The sequence below is a fragment of the Polyodon spathula genome, chromosome 20 (assembly GCF_017654505.1).
Source record: "Polyodon spathula isolate WHYD16114869_AA chromosome 20, ASM1765450v1, whole genome shotgun sequence".
NCBI lineage: Eukaryota > Metazoa > Chordata > Actinopteri > Acipenseriformes > Polyodontidae > Polyodon > Polyodon spathula.
Genome location: NC_054553.1, coordinates 25,871,563 through 25,890,573, shown reverse-complemented (window position 1 = coordinate 25,890,573; position 19,011 = coordinate 25,871,563). Strand labels below are relative to the sequence as shown.

At 37.3% G+C, this 19,011-nt stretch overlaps 1 protein-coding gene across 2 annotated transcripts in view; it reads right to left on the bottom strand.

Annotated features, from left to right (window-relative positions):
- The window catches only part of LOC121295611 (RNA binding protein fox-1 homolog 3-like), a 272,179-nt gene that overhangs the window by 170,832 nt on the left and 82,336 nt on the right, over window positions 1-19,011 (bottom strand). For both annotated transcript variants that reach the window (XM_041220488.1, XM_041220489.1), the window contains exon 2: window positions 6,001-6,130. The gene's annotated coding sequence lies outside the window, so the exon portion shown is untranslated. The remainder of the gene's footprint in view (window positions 1-6,000; window positions 6,131-19,011) is intronic.

The window sequence follows — 19,011 nt, the reverse complement described above, 5'->3', positions numbered from 1 at the left end:
GTACTATTTTTGCGTGAATAAAAAGAGAGGACCGTCAACACCCAAGTTAGGAAGGAATATGGAATTAATGACAAAGACACAATTAACTGACCCAACCCAATACAGATTAGAATTGTAGCTTGCACCGCAAGGTTTAAACAACTACAAATGTATTTTAAGTATTTAAGAAGACTGTTTAATTGATATGCCTATATTGGAATGCTATGTGAAAAAGCACCTCATGGAAATACTAGAACACCTTTTCAAATGTAGTTTTTATTTTGCATCCAGAGCCATACAAGAGCCTGGAGATTTATAACACCCTGTCAGTGCAAAAGGTAGCAGAAGCATGCCTGCTTGGCACAGAAATGTGTGCCCCTACAGCTAAAACTGCAGAGGAAATGTTAAACAAAGTCTGCTACCTGATAACATAGAGTGCACCGAAGTCCAAACTAGATACAACATTAGATAAACTAACAGGTAGGAAAGGCATCACATTGCAAAAACAGAATGCGAGTGTGGGTCACTGCAGATTTGAATTATGGTCAATCACAAACATATTGTATGTCACTCCATCAATTTATTAAAATAGCACTAATTTATAATTTTACAGTTTAGGCATGATTTCTAAGCACCGAACAACACAGAATCCTTCATTAATGAGCGGTCTTGCAAATATGTTATGTTATTACAAAAGGACGAAATCCATTTTTTTGTTGTTGTTGTAAAATCAGCAGTGCAGGATGTTTTCACTTCACCCAGGTAACACTGCTGTTGTGCATTCCCAGGTTTGTTTTTTTTTCCCTTGCGTTCTTATTAGTTGAAGTGACCCAAGCAAGAAAAGCCCACATACATGGTAAGAAGCCCGGGAGTGGGGGTCAACACACAGTGTAATTTACTGCTAAAACATTACACTGTTTCATCATCAGATTCTTAGGGGAAGCAATCAACATGAATGCAATTTGCTTTGTTAAAAAAAAAAAAAAAAACAACATCACCACATGTACAGTATATCCACTGATAATAATGTACCAGTATTTTATTTCTGTGCTATATCAGAGGTTGAATATGTTTTTAATAGCCTGTACAGTAGGAGGAGTGGAATGGGCAGGTAAATTGACCCACCCAATTCACTGTCGCTGGTGCGGGTCAGTGACGTCATGTTCTGTGACTTCAAGATTAAACATTATTGCTGCCATTTCTCCATGGGAAATATTCAGAATTAAAAAAAAAAAAAAAAAAAAACATGTCGGTTACATATTGCATAAACAAGGGTTAAATTAAAGTTAAATTATATTTTTTAGATGTGGAGTTTATTGTATGTATTTAACAAAAAAGAAATGACAAAATGACACACTAGGATGCCATTTGTGAAATAAGGGAAGGTGGGGTCAATTAATTAATTAAACCCCCTGACTCATGGCAGCAGTAGATAATAAAAAGCCCTACAAGCCATGCAGAAAACTAATTCAGCCAAGTCGGCTAGTTCACATATTTTACTTTTCTAACGTGCGGCTGGTAAAGAGAAAGAAAGCTCTTAATAGGATTTGAGTTTTTTCAGTGTTGAAGTTACATTTTTGTAGGATTGTGCATTGTTTTTACTGTATGTTCCAACTTATAGGGATATATTTTTGGAATCACTTTGCTCTGTCAAGAAAGATGTACAATGTAGGTATCATATACATTATTTGATTTGTACTGTTTTTTTTTTTTTAATTTCTGGAAAGGGAACATCCCTCACAGGACTAGCAAGTTTGACAGATTCAGAGGGACCATGGCTGGGATTGAAGCCAGCGCACACACATAGAAAATGCAAGGCAGGACCTAGCCATCCTGCCAGCATCAATAGCAGCCTGAGTATTGAGGTGAAAAGGCTACAGTTGGATCTCAGGGCTGCACTTTGCAGCGGTCAGCTTCTATTCTGATCTCAATCCCTTTTGCCAAATCACAACCGGCCACAGGGACGTCTACCAACCAGTCTCTTTATTTTCAGCCCCTTTCCCATATCCTGTTTCCTTGCCTATGCGCTTCCCTGCGGAGAACCGCTGCTGTGAATTTTCCTGGTTGGCTTCACAGAAATTTTACAAATAGTTTGTTACAGTTTAAGAGTCATATTTTTCTCGCTTTCTTTTATTCTGTTACTACCTCTTGGGCAAAATAGTTTTTTTTTTTCTTTTTGCTGAATCAACAGTAAGAAAAATATATGGTAGTAGAAATAAATGAAACCACCAGGCGCCCTACTGTACCTTTGGAGATCAGAAAATTCAGATTTTTTGTTCTCTCTCTCTTTTTAATAAAGTGCTCAGTTATGAACTGTGGGATGTGTGCTCTGTTGGCTGTTTAGGAGATAGGTGGTAAATAGCAATTGATGGACACATCCCAGCTTGAAGTGGCTGTGAGGTTATAGAAGGGATATAAAAAACACTGATAACAGCTTTTCGACTGCAGTAAATTCCCCATACAGTAATAATTTAACGACCAAAGAAACTGTTGTATATGATATATATATATATTATATATATATATATATATATATATATATATATATATATATATATATATATATATATATATATATATATATATATATATATATTTTTAATTTAAAAATTTGATTTTTAAATTTCTAAGTCTGTTAGAAGAACTTGCTTTGCCTTCAAAGGCGTGGCCCCTGAACTATGCACAGACTATGTTAGTTCTGTTCTGCATATAGAGAGTGGTGGCCTGGCTGGGGTTGTGGTGTGGCGTCGGTTCCTGACCTGAGTGCGTCATGGATAAAAGTGTTTGTTCATTTTACACGCTGACTCCTCGTTCTCTCCTCCACCCCCGTAATCCACTAGAATATATTTTGCGTGCATATTTTAGCAGATCCTTTTAAAAAGGTATGGCCAAAACCTTGTTCAAACATTTTGAAATAACAAGGTAAGATGGAAATGTTAGCTTGTCAGGACTTTCTGACGTCAGATGTAAATGTCAATGGGTTCTTATCCTGGTTCCTGGTTACAGCTTTTTTTAAAATTATTTTAGATCTTCCTTCTTTTAATTCTTTAAACCGAAATACTGTGATAAAAAAGACTATAATATTAAAAGCAATATTTTTTGATGCACCACAGCATCGTTTTTAAATCATTTAAAAAACAACCTTTATGCCCCCAGTGAAGCCCTTGATTTATGTTAATATGTGCAATACTGATGTTAACATGTTATAGATGGTGAATTCTGTCTTTGCTTCAGTGTAATTTATAACATGCTTTTTAAATTGGCATATGAAGTGTTTTACCAATAGGTCACCTGTTCGATTCCAGCCCAGATCGAATTTGACTGGAAAAACAAACCAGACTGGTATATTATCCTTCTAGACTAACCCTCCAACTCCACCGTGAACAAAATACAATGGATTGTTTTAAATCATAAAAAATCCAAGAACAATTGCAGCTGGGAGACTGGGCTATTTAGGGAATACCATCCGACCTGATATACCAATATCAGACATCCCCTTTTAACAGTCTTTGACGTTTAACCAAGCCCACCCTACATACACCTTATGGATGTAATACTACATTACCGCCTACTGGTCACTTATCACATTACAGGTCAGAGGCCACACTCAGTTGTATTTCTGGTTCAACAGGATTGCTGCTATGGTGGCTGAAACAGCCAGGTAGTTCATTCTTTACACTGATCATGCATCTGCAGTCTTAATGCCTGCTCTTTACTGAGAAATAACCCAACAGAGTTTATGTATACAAGCTGTGTCATGGCATCACTCCCTTGAAGGCATGCTAAATAAAGAAAGAGCAGTAGCTTATTGCACACATTAGTTCTTCATCCTGCTTGAAAGCAATTATGTAATGAATTAGGAAAGGGGGGGGGGGGGGGGTGTGTGGAGGTTGTGGCCCTTGTCTTGCAGTATCAGATCAAGGTGTGTGGAGTAACTGTATTGAGAATTCTTGATGGACCAAGCCTGGGTGTAACATAATTGACCTTTTAGACCCTCAATAATGTACCTACACTGTATCTATTTGATGAGCAGGCTGAGGTATACAATGTATGTATTGCATTGTAAAGCCTAGAGGCCATATATGGGGCAGTGAGAAGACTGGATGGTGCCAATTATGCAGAATGGGAGACAAAGGAGTCCAGCTCTAGGGATACAATATAATATATTAAAAGCTCAAAGAAAATACAAACAATGTGTGTTTAAAGTTGCTTGTCCATTTTCTATTTTCCATGTTTCCAGTGCCCCTTGTGAATGTTCTCTGCAATAAAAGGCTGGATGTATCTGCTAAGCTACTCAGCTTCCTGAACAAATCTCCTCTGACACTTGGTGAATAAAAAATACCATTTATTTTCTTGCTCTTTTTTTTAATATATTGCTCTTTTTTTAAGACATCAAAGTGCTCCCTGACTTACAAATTCCACTGAAATCAATGAATTACTGAGACAAACAGCAACAATAATGAAAATCTGAGTAAAACCAAAGAGCCGCAGAGATTGGAAGCCCATCGATATCATGTTGTATTCTTTTTAACTGACCCATCAGGACTGTCAAACAACCACTTTAGATAAATAAGAATGTTTTCCGTCCCTTTCTGAGACGTCAGAGCTTTCTTTTTGTGAGCCAACCGTGCTGACAAGACCAATCAAACCCTCAGCGGCAGGGAAATGAGGTGGGCCACCACAAGAGGCTTGTATCATAAAATACAAATCTAACAGCAAAACTGATCAGTGCAAACTATAACAAATCTGCCAGGGTTTGGAAAAAAGGTTTTCTAATGTAGAGTTCTGACATGCTTTCCGGTTGGTGTTTTTCTGTTGCAGCCCTAAGGACCTTGCAGGTGAAACAGCAAGCAAAATGAGCAACATTGTGGCTTCTTTATTAGAGAAATTAAAATAAGATAGCCATGTGACATTTCACATAATTGACAATGTAGAATATAAGGCCCAGAGCAGTTAGCTTGGTGTTCCTTGGCTATAAAAATGAGACAGCGGAAGCCTGATAGGAGGTGGCATTTATACCAGACATTAATTTAACTAATACGTCATACATGTATCATTATCTGTCTCTGAGCTTGTCTGCTAAATTCCAATTGTCTATGACTGAATAGACTTCCTCATTCAAAACATGTGACAAAAAGAGCCTTTTAACGTGGCGGATTCCACCTACTTGCCATCTCTATATCTGTACAGCTATGGACAAAAGTTTTGCATCACCCTATAGAATTTACTGATTTTGCTTCATAAAGTTGAATAAAACCTTCTGAATAATGTTATGTTAACATATTGAATTACAAACCGCTTTGTAGTTTTCCACATACTTTATGAAAAATTGAATAATGTGACATTCCAAAATGTAACATGAAATACTGTATTACTATGATGTCTTCCGGTAGACTATTATTTATACATCATTGTGTAGTTTCTTTGATTACATGATGTTAAATAAAATAGCTAAATTATGTTCCTATAAAGAAGTCTCAATTCTAAAATTCTAGGTGAATTTTTGGCATTAGCTATAGAGTAGGGTGGGGTCAGCTGAAATGTTTCATTGTCACATGGTCCAAATGCAATAAGTAAGGCAGTTAGAAATCTCCATAGTACAGTAAAAACAGGTAAAGACATATATAGAGATACATTACTGAATATTGGAGCAGCAGACCTCAGAACTACTCTCAATGATTTTTAACGTTATTAAAAGGCAAAGGAAAAGTGAATAAATACACACAGCGACATTTGAATCTATGTGCTCTTTAAAATGAACTCAGTTCTTTCAACTCCACAGGGCCAGTGATACTGAACACATATTGAACCATCAAAACCCTGCACCACTTTTATACTTCACTGAGAAGGCAGTGATGAGACTGCATCAATGCAAATAGCCCCTTCCCTCCCCTCCCCTCACACACACCCCAGCACAGCAGGGAGAAAGAGCTGACTTCAACATTTTTCTTCACTTCACAAAAGTAGCTGCTCATGTCAACATGATAAATGAATGAATATCTGAGAACTGTGCACACTTACAGTGAAATGCTGAAGGTCTGGATCCACTCGTCCTGTGCGCTCTTCCCCAGGTCTGAAGCACTTCTTGTGTAAAACCAAAACAAAAAAGATCCAAGATCACATGTGTTGCTTCGATTGCACACAGTAGGTGCTGCAAAAAGAAAAAGGAAATCTTTGAAAAATATCAGCATAATTTAGGATTAGCCTTCAGGGCAACATGAATCTTGTGAATAGTTTTTTCGTGTATCCATTTATTGATCATATGGCACAGCAAGTATTGTCTACTGGCGTTAGTAATACCAAACACTGTTATAATGGCTAACTGCAAATGAATGTATACATTATTAACTGCTTATGTGTCATTAAAACCAGCATTGACTATGAATCTATTACAAAGCAGTTTTCTCAGCTCTTTTCTCATTTCTTGAGTTATTTTACTATCAAAAGGCATCGTTTAATAAAATACAACAATAAGCATTCCTATTAGCATCTCTGGTTTACAGGCTTTTTAAAAGTGTTTACACCCAGGGTGATGGTTAAAGCATTTCCAAATACAATCAAACCTAAATGGAACAACTCTGATAAATACACCTCATGCCAAAAGAACCCTACTTATATATATGTATCACCACTGCTTGTTTTCAATTGCAAGCTCCCTTTGAAAAATGCATGCTAATGATTCAGAAACGTTGGGACCAAAATAATAGCTATGGTACGTATACATTTCCCATGTCAGATGGAGAGCCCCTTATAAAAATATACCACAGTATTTTTGCTGTTTTATCATGCTTTTCCCATGGTTATACTGTACATTTACCATAGTTTACCCTGGTTTACTAATACGATTTACCATACCATGCTAGTGTTTACAAAGCTTACCTATGCTTTATCATGACTTACAGTTTGCTATGCTTTTACTATGGGAGCTTTAACAAGGGGGGAACTAATGTGTTTTTAAACACTATTACTGCTTAATATTAATATTAAGGAAAGTAAAGGAAAAACTCCAATAAACTAAATTAAAAAAATAATAATCAATGCAGACATTTAATTGACTGTAGGGGCTTGGAATCATTAGCTACCACTTATTTGTTGGAATTCACAGGAGAGAATACATTTTATAATCTGGCCTATGAAGTAGTTAGGTCATGAGGAAGCAGCAGCCACCTTTATTCTAGAGAGTATTCTTTGAAATACCTAAAGTATAAAACACAAGCAAAGAACCTTCATACCTTCAACAGAAGAAAAGACAGGCCAGTGATGGTGTTGCTGGTACTAATGGTAACAAATTGAGTTTAAAACCTTGGTTAACACTCCATGAAATCAATAGGGAGAGTCGGTAACTGCTGTAACAGGGTTAGCTGACTGAACCAATAAAACACTTGGGATGAAAATGCTCAATCACACCATCCAAGGGCCTTCTAAAAGCAGTTTAGTAATGACAGGCAGATCTCTCTTTATGTGCCACACCTGAATGAGCACTAATGACCTTATAGGCCAAGGGGAACAGAAAACCCTGTCATATGTCTGTGTCTGGGAGTCACTGTGAGAAAAAAAAAAAAAAAAAAAAAAAAAAAAAAAAAACAAACAGGTTAATCAAAACCCATCAATAGTCAATACACATCTACAGCTAATCACACCAGCCTTACTTCCAATGCAGAGGGAGTTAATGATTTGCTGTCAATAAGCCTCACCTTTCACCTGCTGAAATGGGCATCATTACCATTCCAATAAAGGACAAAGAGAATACCCAAGAATAGAGCAGCATTGTTTTTGGACAGATTCAAAAGAATAAATCACAGTATTTGATAATGGCTGTGGTCTATTTGTGAACGTACTGTTTCATCATGTTTGCTTGGAATAATTACACACTATTTACTAATGTATTTATAGAATTTATATGTTAATGTATTGCAACCGCAATTGTCCTTCTGTCCATCTGAAACAGTGTGCTTCACAATTCCCACAAGGACAGGAACCAGAGAAGAGTTAGGGGATTGAAGGGATTTCACACCTTTTTACTACTTATTCATTTGAACCCTGCCTAAACCCAAGGGGCTGGAACATACAAATAGTTCACCATTGCTGGTTATAAATCACTTGAGAAAATTGTGGAATTACTAGCTAAAACAATTATTCTTGATCGATTAATTGACACAGTTGATGATGATGATGATGATGATTATATATATATATATATATATATATATATATATATATATATATATATATATATATATATATATATATATATATATATATATATGTTTTTTTTTATTGAAACATGAATCTCTTTCTAATTGTGACAGGAATAATGAAGTGAATCTAATTGACAGCTGGCACGAAAACAAAACACATTTGCAACAATGTTTCATTTATGCATTGTTGTACTGCGGCAGGTCCCAGACCAGTGAATAGATGGCCATTGCTGGAGCTGTACATGGGAACCTACCTTATTCCCATCGAAAATAATTAACAGTTCACAGGTTTGTAGTTCATAGGATTGGGAAGAGTTGAATATTGTGCAGAGATCTAGCAGTGGAGACGAGAATTTGAAGACTGAGAATTCATGACACAGCTTTGAGAGTTCACTTACTGAATATCTAAACACAACAAGCAAGTCTTTCAGCATTACTCAGATGTAGTATGTAATATGCACAGGCCATGTGTATTTATTCTGTAGAGATTGGTGTTTAATAATGGGAGGTGATCTATAGAAAGTGTGTTTGAAAGTCTACTGTATAACTTAATTGGTTTCCTTTCCCCTGGGTGGCTCTTGAAAACCAGCATGTTAAATCCTCAGCGTTTACCCTGAAGAGTCAAAATGTGATAAATAAATAAACTGAATACAATAAGAATAACAGGATTAGGGACTTTAACAAAAAAAAGAAAACAAGCAATTCAATGGCTGAATGGAATTACACCCTCTTTATCATATTTGCTGATACAGTTAGTTTGGATCAGATTGTAATTTTTATGCTACTAAAAGAGAAAGGCCCTTCAGATTTCAAATTCCCAAGTGGCGGCTTTTTAACTCTACAGCAGCTCTATTGATTGGCATTTGATTTAGATAGATCTTACTGAAAATGGCTCCTGTTCTGTAGGTATCAATTACTAAAACTGCATTATTTATATCATCTTAATTCTTTCTGTGCTTGATATTTTAGTTCCCAGCACATTCAATCCTTGGCAGTGAAGCAAAACAATAATATATACATCCATAGCATGTTACCAGTTGAATTATTAGAGAAAAATGACAAAACATACCAGTAATGCTTTATATTGCATGGCATAAATTAATATTAGGTAGATATGCAATTGCATATTACATTATTGTTAAATTAATATTTAATAAATATGCAATAGCTGGTTTCTTTATGTTAACCAAATGTCGATTGAAAATGTAATTGCATATCACGTCCTTTTATATTACATTTTGTTACCCTTGAAAATATGTAATCATTTCCCATTGTTTACATGTTTTTAATTGAAAATACAGTTAATCTGACTTGAATGTTAATGGAAAGTAACAAGAAAAAATTGAATGTAAATTTAATATCAATTACATATCCATTACATATTAATTTATGCCACGCAATATAAAGCATTATCAAAATGTTACAGTTGTTACTGTATGCCTTGAAATAAAGGATTGCACAGTATTACTGTGTTTCTGAATCACAAAAAACGGACACAGGCTCTCCAATGAAAGACATTGAATGCCATCCTGCCTTCATTTGTTTTTATAGGATGAACTGAAGATCTGCTATGAATGTTGAGAACAGAATGGCTGTAGGGGTGACGTCATGGCCAGAAAGGAACACACAGGCAGGCAGTCCTGCAGGGTGAAACCGAGTCACTCCGGCTCTCAGTGTTTTATTAACACACAGAAAATAAAAGGTTGAACAAAAACAGCACACGGCACTTTGGGCCAAAATAAATAAACAAACAAAACAGATTAACACTAAAGCAGTGGACGAACAGACAAACAAACACGATGAGCCAAAGCAAACAATCAAGTATCTTGCTGGTCCTTCCAGCATGAAATAGCAATGGCTATATTTACTTTCTTTTAGTTTTTAATTTTCCTCTCCACCTCCACTCACCAAACACACAACCCCGAGTGAGTGCTTTGTGCCTCTATATATACAGCTGTGCCGAGATTCAATTACTAATTAATCATTCACTTGAATCTAGGCATGATTAATTTGTGCAACCCTGTGCTCACATATTATTACATACTTTATCTGTACGTGAAGTGATTGTGCAATCCCCGTGCCTAAATACAACTATATATTTTAAATCACTCGAGTTACATAGACCCATTTATATCCCATGCACCAATACCTATACACCAACATTAACCCACCCACCACATGTAACATATAACATATAACACATTACACACATGGGCGGGGCACAGTGCCACAATAGCCAAAAGGGTCAGAAATGACAGACTCATTACCAAGAGGGTTAATACTCCAATGTCTATAATGGAATCTCCAAAACTAAAGGGGACGATGTTACATTTTAAAACTCTACAGAAAATTAGCATTCAAAAGCATACATTATTACTATTGACAACCAAACATTATTGTGTATCTATTGCAAAAATCTCTAAATCAGGGAGAAAAAAACAAGAACAATTTACAGGCTAGTGATCTTTAGTTGTCATATGCCAAGTTGTGGCGCACGTTGCATAAGATTAAGAACTTTTTTTTTTTTTGCTGTTCCAGGAAGGCATATTGAAATCCCAGAACAGCTACTGTACAGTACACCAAACATCAGGACAGGTGGTACCCCTAGAGGACACTGAACAATAAACTAAAACAGAGACGCTGCCAGGAAACAACTTCAACAGCCTCAGTAATTTGAGAGTTTTATGCTGACGCTAAGATGTTTTAGTTCCACAGTGCACTACAGCTCAATGCATTCCTGTGTCCTCAAGTGGCAGCGCAGTGAAATGGAACGGCCCCGTCACCCAGCAAAGGAGAGTAGCACCTGGGTTTCCCTCCCTGCTCCAGACAGCACACCACACTGGACCACCGTAGCGGAAATATTAATCTCACAACGTGAGTAACAACAGACATGCAAGGGTAAGCGGGCGGAAAAATAATACAGCACAATAGATGTTCAGTGCCAAGTTAACAGATTGAAAATAGGATACTTCTTAAAATGAAAGTCACTTTTCATCCACATCTCTCTTTCTAAACAGAACTGGCAGGAATTTGAGATGCAGCCATTTGCTTTAGGGGCTTGTATGTAATCGTGCTTGTTTTCTTAGAATGGCAGTTGTTTTTTTTTTCCTTGTAAAAAACAAATGTGCGATTTGGAGTAAGAATGTGTCCCAATGGTAAACAGACTGGTTGGATATATTGGGATGTATAATGGTCAGATAGACTGACAGGCAATAGACAGAGACAGAGGAGGGGATTTCAGTTATAGCTGTTAAGATATATATTAAAGCCTTTCCATTGAGATTGCTGAAGTTGTAAAGAAAAACACACACGGTTATGAGTCCGAAAAGCAATTTAGTGTCTGGTCTCGTTTATTGCCCTGTCTCTCTTAAACTGCCCTAACTCTATTGAGGGTCTTTCTCAGGAGCGCATTGTGGAGTTCCTAGCAGCAATGATTTAAATGCACACAAACTCACAAAAAAATGTAGGAGAGAAGGATATAGTGTGTGCACTTCCACAAGAGTAATTGGGTTAAGATTGATCTGTTTCCTGCCGATTCGATTTACATTGATGGAAAAGTAAAAGCTGCTGCCTTGAAATGAAGAGGGTCAGTAGTTGGGTGCAATGATTTGCACATTTATTCAGCTCTAAGCAATTCTCCCTACCCCCACAATCCCTTGCTTCCACAAAAAATGAGTCTTTTGTTTTTGCAAAATTGGCAGATTATTTATTTTTTTGTATTATGTATTATGATTATATTCTATTGACTGAAATGAGGCGTGCCCATGGGAAGTTTAATATATTGGGAGCAATGATGTCTGACACACTAGCAGTGCAATGACAGCACTGGGCATTAGCCAGGGCTCCAATGGGTTTGACCTTGTTCAGTAACACCAGCTTCAATGCAGATTAATATATTGCATTCCACTACTGTTGTCCCTGTGTACCTCAACTATACACCTTCTAGGGGGCAACATTTAAGCTAGTGAACTGTCAACACAATTGTGTCACACACCTGCAGAGTTTAGTAACACCAGAAGCATTGCTGAGCATCCTCTGAGCATTGTTGACTGCTGAGCATCCTTTTCTTTGTGCTCCAAACCTGCCCCCTGTTTTAGAATAACTAATTATGCTCCTTCTCTGCATCACCTGCCCATAGCCAAGGCCAGGAGAACTGAAGGTCAGTGGGCATTCGCCGATCACACAACCAAGTTAGTTTTGTTTTATTTAGTCTGTATTGTTTTTACTCTCGGGTGTTATGTTGAGACTGTGCAGCTGCAGACAATGGCTGATCATTAGCTTACAAACCAGTGCACTCCCATCCTGATCATCTACTAATGTGATGACAGGCTGCAGTGCCCCCAAACAATTGGCAAGACTGTAGCACCGACTCCCCGCTTTCCCCGCTCCCAACCAGCTCTGTGTTCTTATGCTAATTCAGGTTCCTCGATAATATTAATGAAAAGAAAACGCCTGCGGTCCTCCTCTTCAATGCAAGAGTAGAGAACCTACTGATAAGTGTGCAGGTTTTTCATTGAAAACACATGCTGTACACATTTCAAGAGAGGATCCTTACTGAAGTGTTACATACTGTGGTATACCCCTTTGTATCTAAATAGAGCTGCAGTTTAATTAAAATGTATTGTTCTCTACTGTAACATATATACTTTTTAAATCCAGTGGGCCTTAGTGGCTCACCTAATAGATAATCTCCTGTGTGGAGTTATCAATCCTGGGTCAATGAATGAGCTTTATGGGCCACTGTGACCCCCAGGCAATTCATAGATATATAGATTTTAAATTTTCATTTTAAAAGTTTTTTTTTTTTTTTTTTTTTTTGAATGTCCCTTATTATTTCATGGAGTCTGCATTCAGAGTGATTCTGGTTTATGTTGGTACAATATTGTGTTAGTATCTTAGTTTCCTCTAAACCTACCTTTGCCTAGCTTTGGCCTCTGGCACAGAGCAGAACCCATTCCATTCAGTGCTGCTCAAAGCAAAGTAAAGGCAGATTTTGAGGGAAGCAGTATTAAAAGTTAATCCTGGAGTGTTGATAATATTGTTTTGTGGTGTTTTGGTGGTGGTTGGCAGGGATGGGGTTAATTTCCGATCCCTGCCAAAATAGATATGAGAATGTGGCTGGAGCTAAATTGAATAACTGATGATAATTAGGCTCCAGCCACATGGTATTTAAGGAGAGAAAGATCCTTTGCTTGGTGAGTGTTTGTGCTGTGATTTTTTTTGAAAACTTTGCAGCGAAAGACTAATGCCCAGCCAACGTTTTTTGGGGATTTTGTTTAAACCTTTTGTTTTGGCCCTTGAGTTGGATATTTTGTTCTTGTTTATTGTGTGCGAGATCTGTTTTGTTTAGCCTTTTATTTTCACTCTGTGAGCAGTAGTGTTTTTTGTTTGTACAATTCTATTTATTTAGTGTTTATTAAAACTGCGCACCAGCACTTATGCTGCATTTTACCGACTCCTGCGGCTATCCTGTCACATGAAGCAACAGACATTAAAATGACATTTGACACTAGCATTTAAGAAAGCTGTTATTTTAAATCAATGCAACCCCCCTGTTCTCTAGTTCTTGCATGGTCTTCACTTGATCCGGTATTGCAAGCTGTTGAACCAGCAAGAGCTGAAAATCCATGCTACCAAATACTTCAATATCCTAAAACTAGTGCTACTGTTAGGATTTCTAACAAAGTGGCACTTATCATACACAAACTGATATTGGATGGAAGGCATCAGCTTCCCCAACGAATAACTCAATACGAGTAAATATTTCATTAAACAGACAGATAGAAGCACAACTCTGTGTGTCCCTCCGTTTCTAGCCTTGGGGCTGAATACATAGGTCTCATAGGCTGCTTTATTAATAATATCCACTCCTGCACTATATTGCTCTGTTTTTTTTTCTTTGGTCAGACGGACTATTCAGTCAATCTATCTGTAAGACTTTCTCACCCCATATAACTTGTGTGTTTCCTCTTTAAATAAATACTACTACTACTACTACTACTAATAATAAATAATAAAAATAATAATAATAATAATAATAATAATAATAATAATAATAATAATAATAATAATAATAATAAAACATTGTTCTATTTGCTAGATTGTTACATTCTATTCTTGCATGTGCAAAAATATGTTGGTTGTATGCTTTGCTCTCATGATGCATTACCACACTGCTTCCTATCCCCAAGCAAAAGTGCACCACACTTGGAGAATGCTTGTTTAGCTTCATGGCTCCGACTCTTTGGAACTCTCTCCCAGCTTTGGTGTGTGATGCTCCCACCGTTGCTCGCTTTAAGTCAACTCTCAAGACCTACCTATTCTCTCTTGCTTGCTATTCTCTTTAAGCCTGATATCTGCTATTAGCTGCTGTGTTATTGCTACTATTTCATGTATTATGCTACTATCATGCACTTTCCACTGTATTTAATGTAATTGTTTTTTTTTTTTGTTTTTGTTTTTTTTACTGTATATCATGTATTATGCATTTCTCTGTAGTTAATGTATTATGGATTTTCTTGTTGTTACTGCATCTTGTAAAGCGCTTTGTGATGGTGGTCCACTATGAACGGCGCTATATAAAATAAAGATTGATTGATTGATTGATTAATTAATTGATTGATAACCACAGGCAGAGATCAAACTCTAAGCCTGACACACACTAATACATACCGAGTAAGAGGTAAACAAGGTGAGAGCACGTTTTGATGGTACTGTCAATATGAGACGCTCAATCTGTCAGTATGACTGTTTGTCTCAGTCTTGCAACAAAACAATAGTGATACAGTACACCTCTCCACAAATTGTTGTTGTTAAATACTATTAGGATATGGACTACGATCTGAGCTGTAATCATTAAGAAGACAGTGTATCCCTAGGCTGTGACCCAGTCTAGTAACCTGAGGCACATGTGCACACATGTACAGTAATAACACTGGCCACAATGAGACACAATTACAGCACAGAAGTTTATGAACAAATAAGTACAAAAGAGGCATAAGACATAACGGCCCTCTTGCCCCATGAGAGACAGCTTTGTAACAACAGGTAGAGTACCAACTGAGCAATTACTGTAAACCAGCCTGAGCCTGAGTCAAACAAAACAAAACAAATATATAGTTTTTTTTAAATACTATTGCAGCTTCTGGTTAATAAATAAAATCTAACCCCAAAAATTAAAAAAAAACACAAAACAGAGAAACTTGTTTGCCATGTTTGATTCATGAAATAGACATGCATGCAAAGGGAAAAAACAAAACAAAACAAGTATAAAGAATATAAAAAAAAGAAAGAAAGAAAAAAAAACTTGTCATCTTTTTATGTTATTGAAGATTTTAAATAAAAGATGAGCCGGGTGTAATCGCTGGATTTTTATGATGCCAGCTTAAGTGTTGCAGGGCTCTTTCTCCCCTTTTCAATTATAGCTTTGGAATAGAAAAAAAAGGGGCTTGGCGGAGGCTGAATTAAAGAGGCTTTTTGTCGTGTTTAATATCAGTTCATTCCATGGCATGCTGACACAGCCAGCCGGGGGTGCTCAGGATTTATGGCTCCCTCTAATGGGCATGCTCCGAACCAAATCCATGCTGTCAGCATAAAGCCTGCTGCCGTTGTCCCTCCCTGCCTACTTTTAAAGACACAGTCTGCCTTTTGTTGGGTTTAAATTTTTTTATTTTTTTTTTCCCCCCCAGTCACCTTTAATTAAAAATCCTGCGGTGTACCTTTGTAAAAACAAGGCAGCAGTGAGAATATTAAAAGTATAGTGTAAAGAATGACACATACCTGAATGGTACATTCTTAGTATAATAATTGGAAAAGCATTGGGAGACTTACTCCTGTTGGTTAGCAGTGTGAGTCATTCCAGGGTTACCTGTGAACCTTCATAGTTCTGCCCATACCTTAGGGTTATCTAATATAGTTCACACTAAAAGCTGGATTGCTATGATATTTGGAGCCATGAAAAGCCTAGTAAAGCATGTTACTGTAACTACAAAAATGTGGAGTTGATGATTCATGAAAGGAGAGCAGCTGACAGCAGCAGAAAAATTTAGTAGTCGCCAATTATTTTTATTTTTTCTCCCAATTTAGAATGTCCAATTATTTTTAGGCTCAGCTCACCGCTACCACCCCTGCGCTGACTCGGGAGGGGCAAAGATGACCACACGCTGTCTTCCGCAGAGTGTGCCGTCAGCCATCCGCTTCTTTACACACTGCAGGCTCACCATGCAGCCTCCTCAGAGCTACAGCGTCGAAGGACAACGCAGCTCTGGGCAGCTTACAGGCAAGCATGCAGGCGCCCGGTGAGACCACAGGGGTCGCTATTGAGTGGGTGGCGCTCGGCCAATTGTGCGCTGCCCCCGGGAACTCACGTCCACATCGCCAGTTCGAGTCCAAGCTATTCCATTGTCAGCACAATGGAGCGTGGCACGTCTTTACAGGATGAGCCACTCGGGAGCCATTTGTTTTAAAATATTCTTACATACATTCACACTCAATGAGGCTCCTGTCTATGAGCTGTGCTACTGATTGAGTAGATATTGCTAAATACTACAAGTATAGTAGCTAACACTGGCTGATAATGCTGTTCCAGTTATGGCAAATAATAACTATAATGCTAATGCTTAGTGTTGTAGTTTAAGAGACTAACAACCAAATATAAAAAGATACTGTTTCACTTGGCTGTTCTGAAGGCAAACACCATCAGGTAGAAATCTTTTTTTTTTTTTCTCCAGAGTCCTATTGTGGAACAGCATCCTTAATAGTCCATAACAAAACATATTACCCGCCTGACAATCAAAAATACCTCTTAGTTCCGTAGACTGGGGGAATTGGGCAGTAAACCTAATAAGACAAAGTACAGCACATTGTCATTTGTGTGCGATGTTCAGGGATGCATCAACAGTTCAATATGTTTCTATAGATCTGTATTGTTTGACTCAGGGCACTGACGTTGTTCTGTTCTTTTGTTAACAGTAAGTAGCTTTTGCTAAAGTAACCTACTCAATTCTCTGCTGACTTGCCCTTTTTTTTTTTTTTTTTTTTGCAGTATTATTAGAATTACTCCAGTCTGTCAGTCTCTCTGCCTGTTTGTCAAGCCCAGCATCGTAAAATTCCTGTTTGTTTTTTTATTTTAAATTGTTAAATGAAATTATATATACCTAATAAAAATAACAATTTGATGCAAAATATGCACAATTTGATTTAAGAAAACAAAATTAAGTTTAAGAAAAACACAACTACGTTCCTGGTATTAATTAAAAATCATGAAGCCAGTCGCCAAATTTCAGAACATTCCAGTATACTTATTTTTCCAGTCTCTTGCACAGTAGAATACCATGTGACATACATTCTAAAGACTATGACATTGACTGTGGACTGTGTTTTCATTTATTTATTTTTAATGAAAGCATAATTTATATATAAGTGAATATGTACAGTTGACGCTGTCACTTATTTTCTCATTCGGCTTCGCTTCGTAGTCTTCTTGCTCATGAGACACTCTTACACCATAAGACCATGTATTCCTGCCCTTGATTGATTAAATAAATAGGAATAAATGTTGCTTAATTTTACTTGTTAGCGAGAACTTAGTCTTGTTTGAGCACTCATGTAGTTACACAACTGACCACCCCTGAATTTTTTATTATAAAACTCCTGTAATTACTTAAAGGGCATGTCCATGGGCCATCCGTTTAGCCTCAGTGATTTTCTATCCTGTCTCATCCTACTCTTGCCTCTTGAGAGAGTAACACTCACAGAAACATGTGCAACCCCCAGCCAGGCTTCACAGCCCAGGTATCAGATAGCTTTTAAATGAAGTTCCATTTTACTGAATCTCTCTTCTGTTATAATTACTCTCGGCTGCCTTCCATGCCGAGGCAATTCAAATGACTAATAAAATCTCACTCGGTTCACAGGTATTGATCGCCTTGACAGAAGCTGATGACAAGCGTATTGTATATGCATATGGAATAGTGAACTGAATTATGCATGTGTGGCTGGTGTCTATGAAGGTGTTGCTGTAGTAATGAACAAGATAATAACAGGGCTGCTTTTAAACTTCAAGGTGCAACTTGAAAAGGCCTATTCAGCACAATGTGTGTGTATTGTGGTTTTTATTGCTGGATTATTTGCTTAGTAGCTTCTATTATATTTGAATCAAATACAGCTGTTCTATAAAGGTCTCAAGAAGCAACAAAAACCAAGTCAGAAACTCCTATTATATGTGAAAGACAGAGATCTTGGGCTTTCTTAGAGCAGTTTGGGCTTCTTGGCCATTTTAAATGAGAAATGGTTCTCAACTGGTTTCTTACCTGGTTAATGAAGGAATCGATTGATGGATCTGATTGGCTACAAAGCAGTCTGTAAACCCTGGCACTGTAGGTCTGTGAAGTGTTTCAATTGTTCTGGAGGGCAATGAGACCACTCCTACAGTCAATGCTTTTGACTTTGTACAATGTTGGATATGGTAGCACCAACCAAACAAGTGCTACCAAAATGCAATATGCTAGCTTTCCCATTATGAATAATACTGATTTTCAACAGCTTTTACATTGACATAATTTCAGAGGAGCAATTTGCTTATAAAATGAATCTGTGACAGCTCATTCACATGTAGTCTGTGCTACAAAACGTGAGTGTTTTTCATGTCCTGTCACAATAATGCCACTTATTACTGCAAAGCAGTCCTCTGTAGTTCCATTATTGTTAAATAGAAGTCTGTGGGCCCTAATAAACACCCAACCACTCACCAACTCATAGGGTTACCTGTAGTAATAAGTTCTCAATATCCTCATTGCTCCAAACCCACGTTATTTACTAGTGAAATTTATTTTGC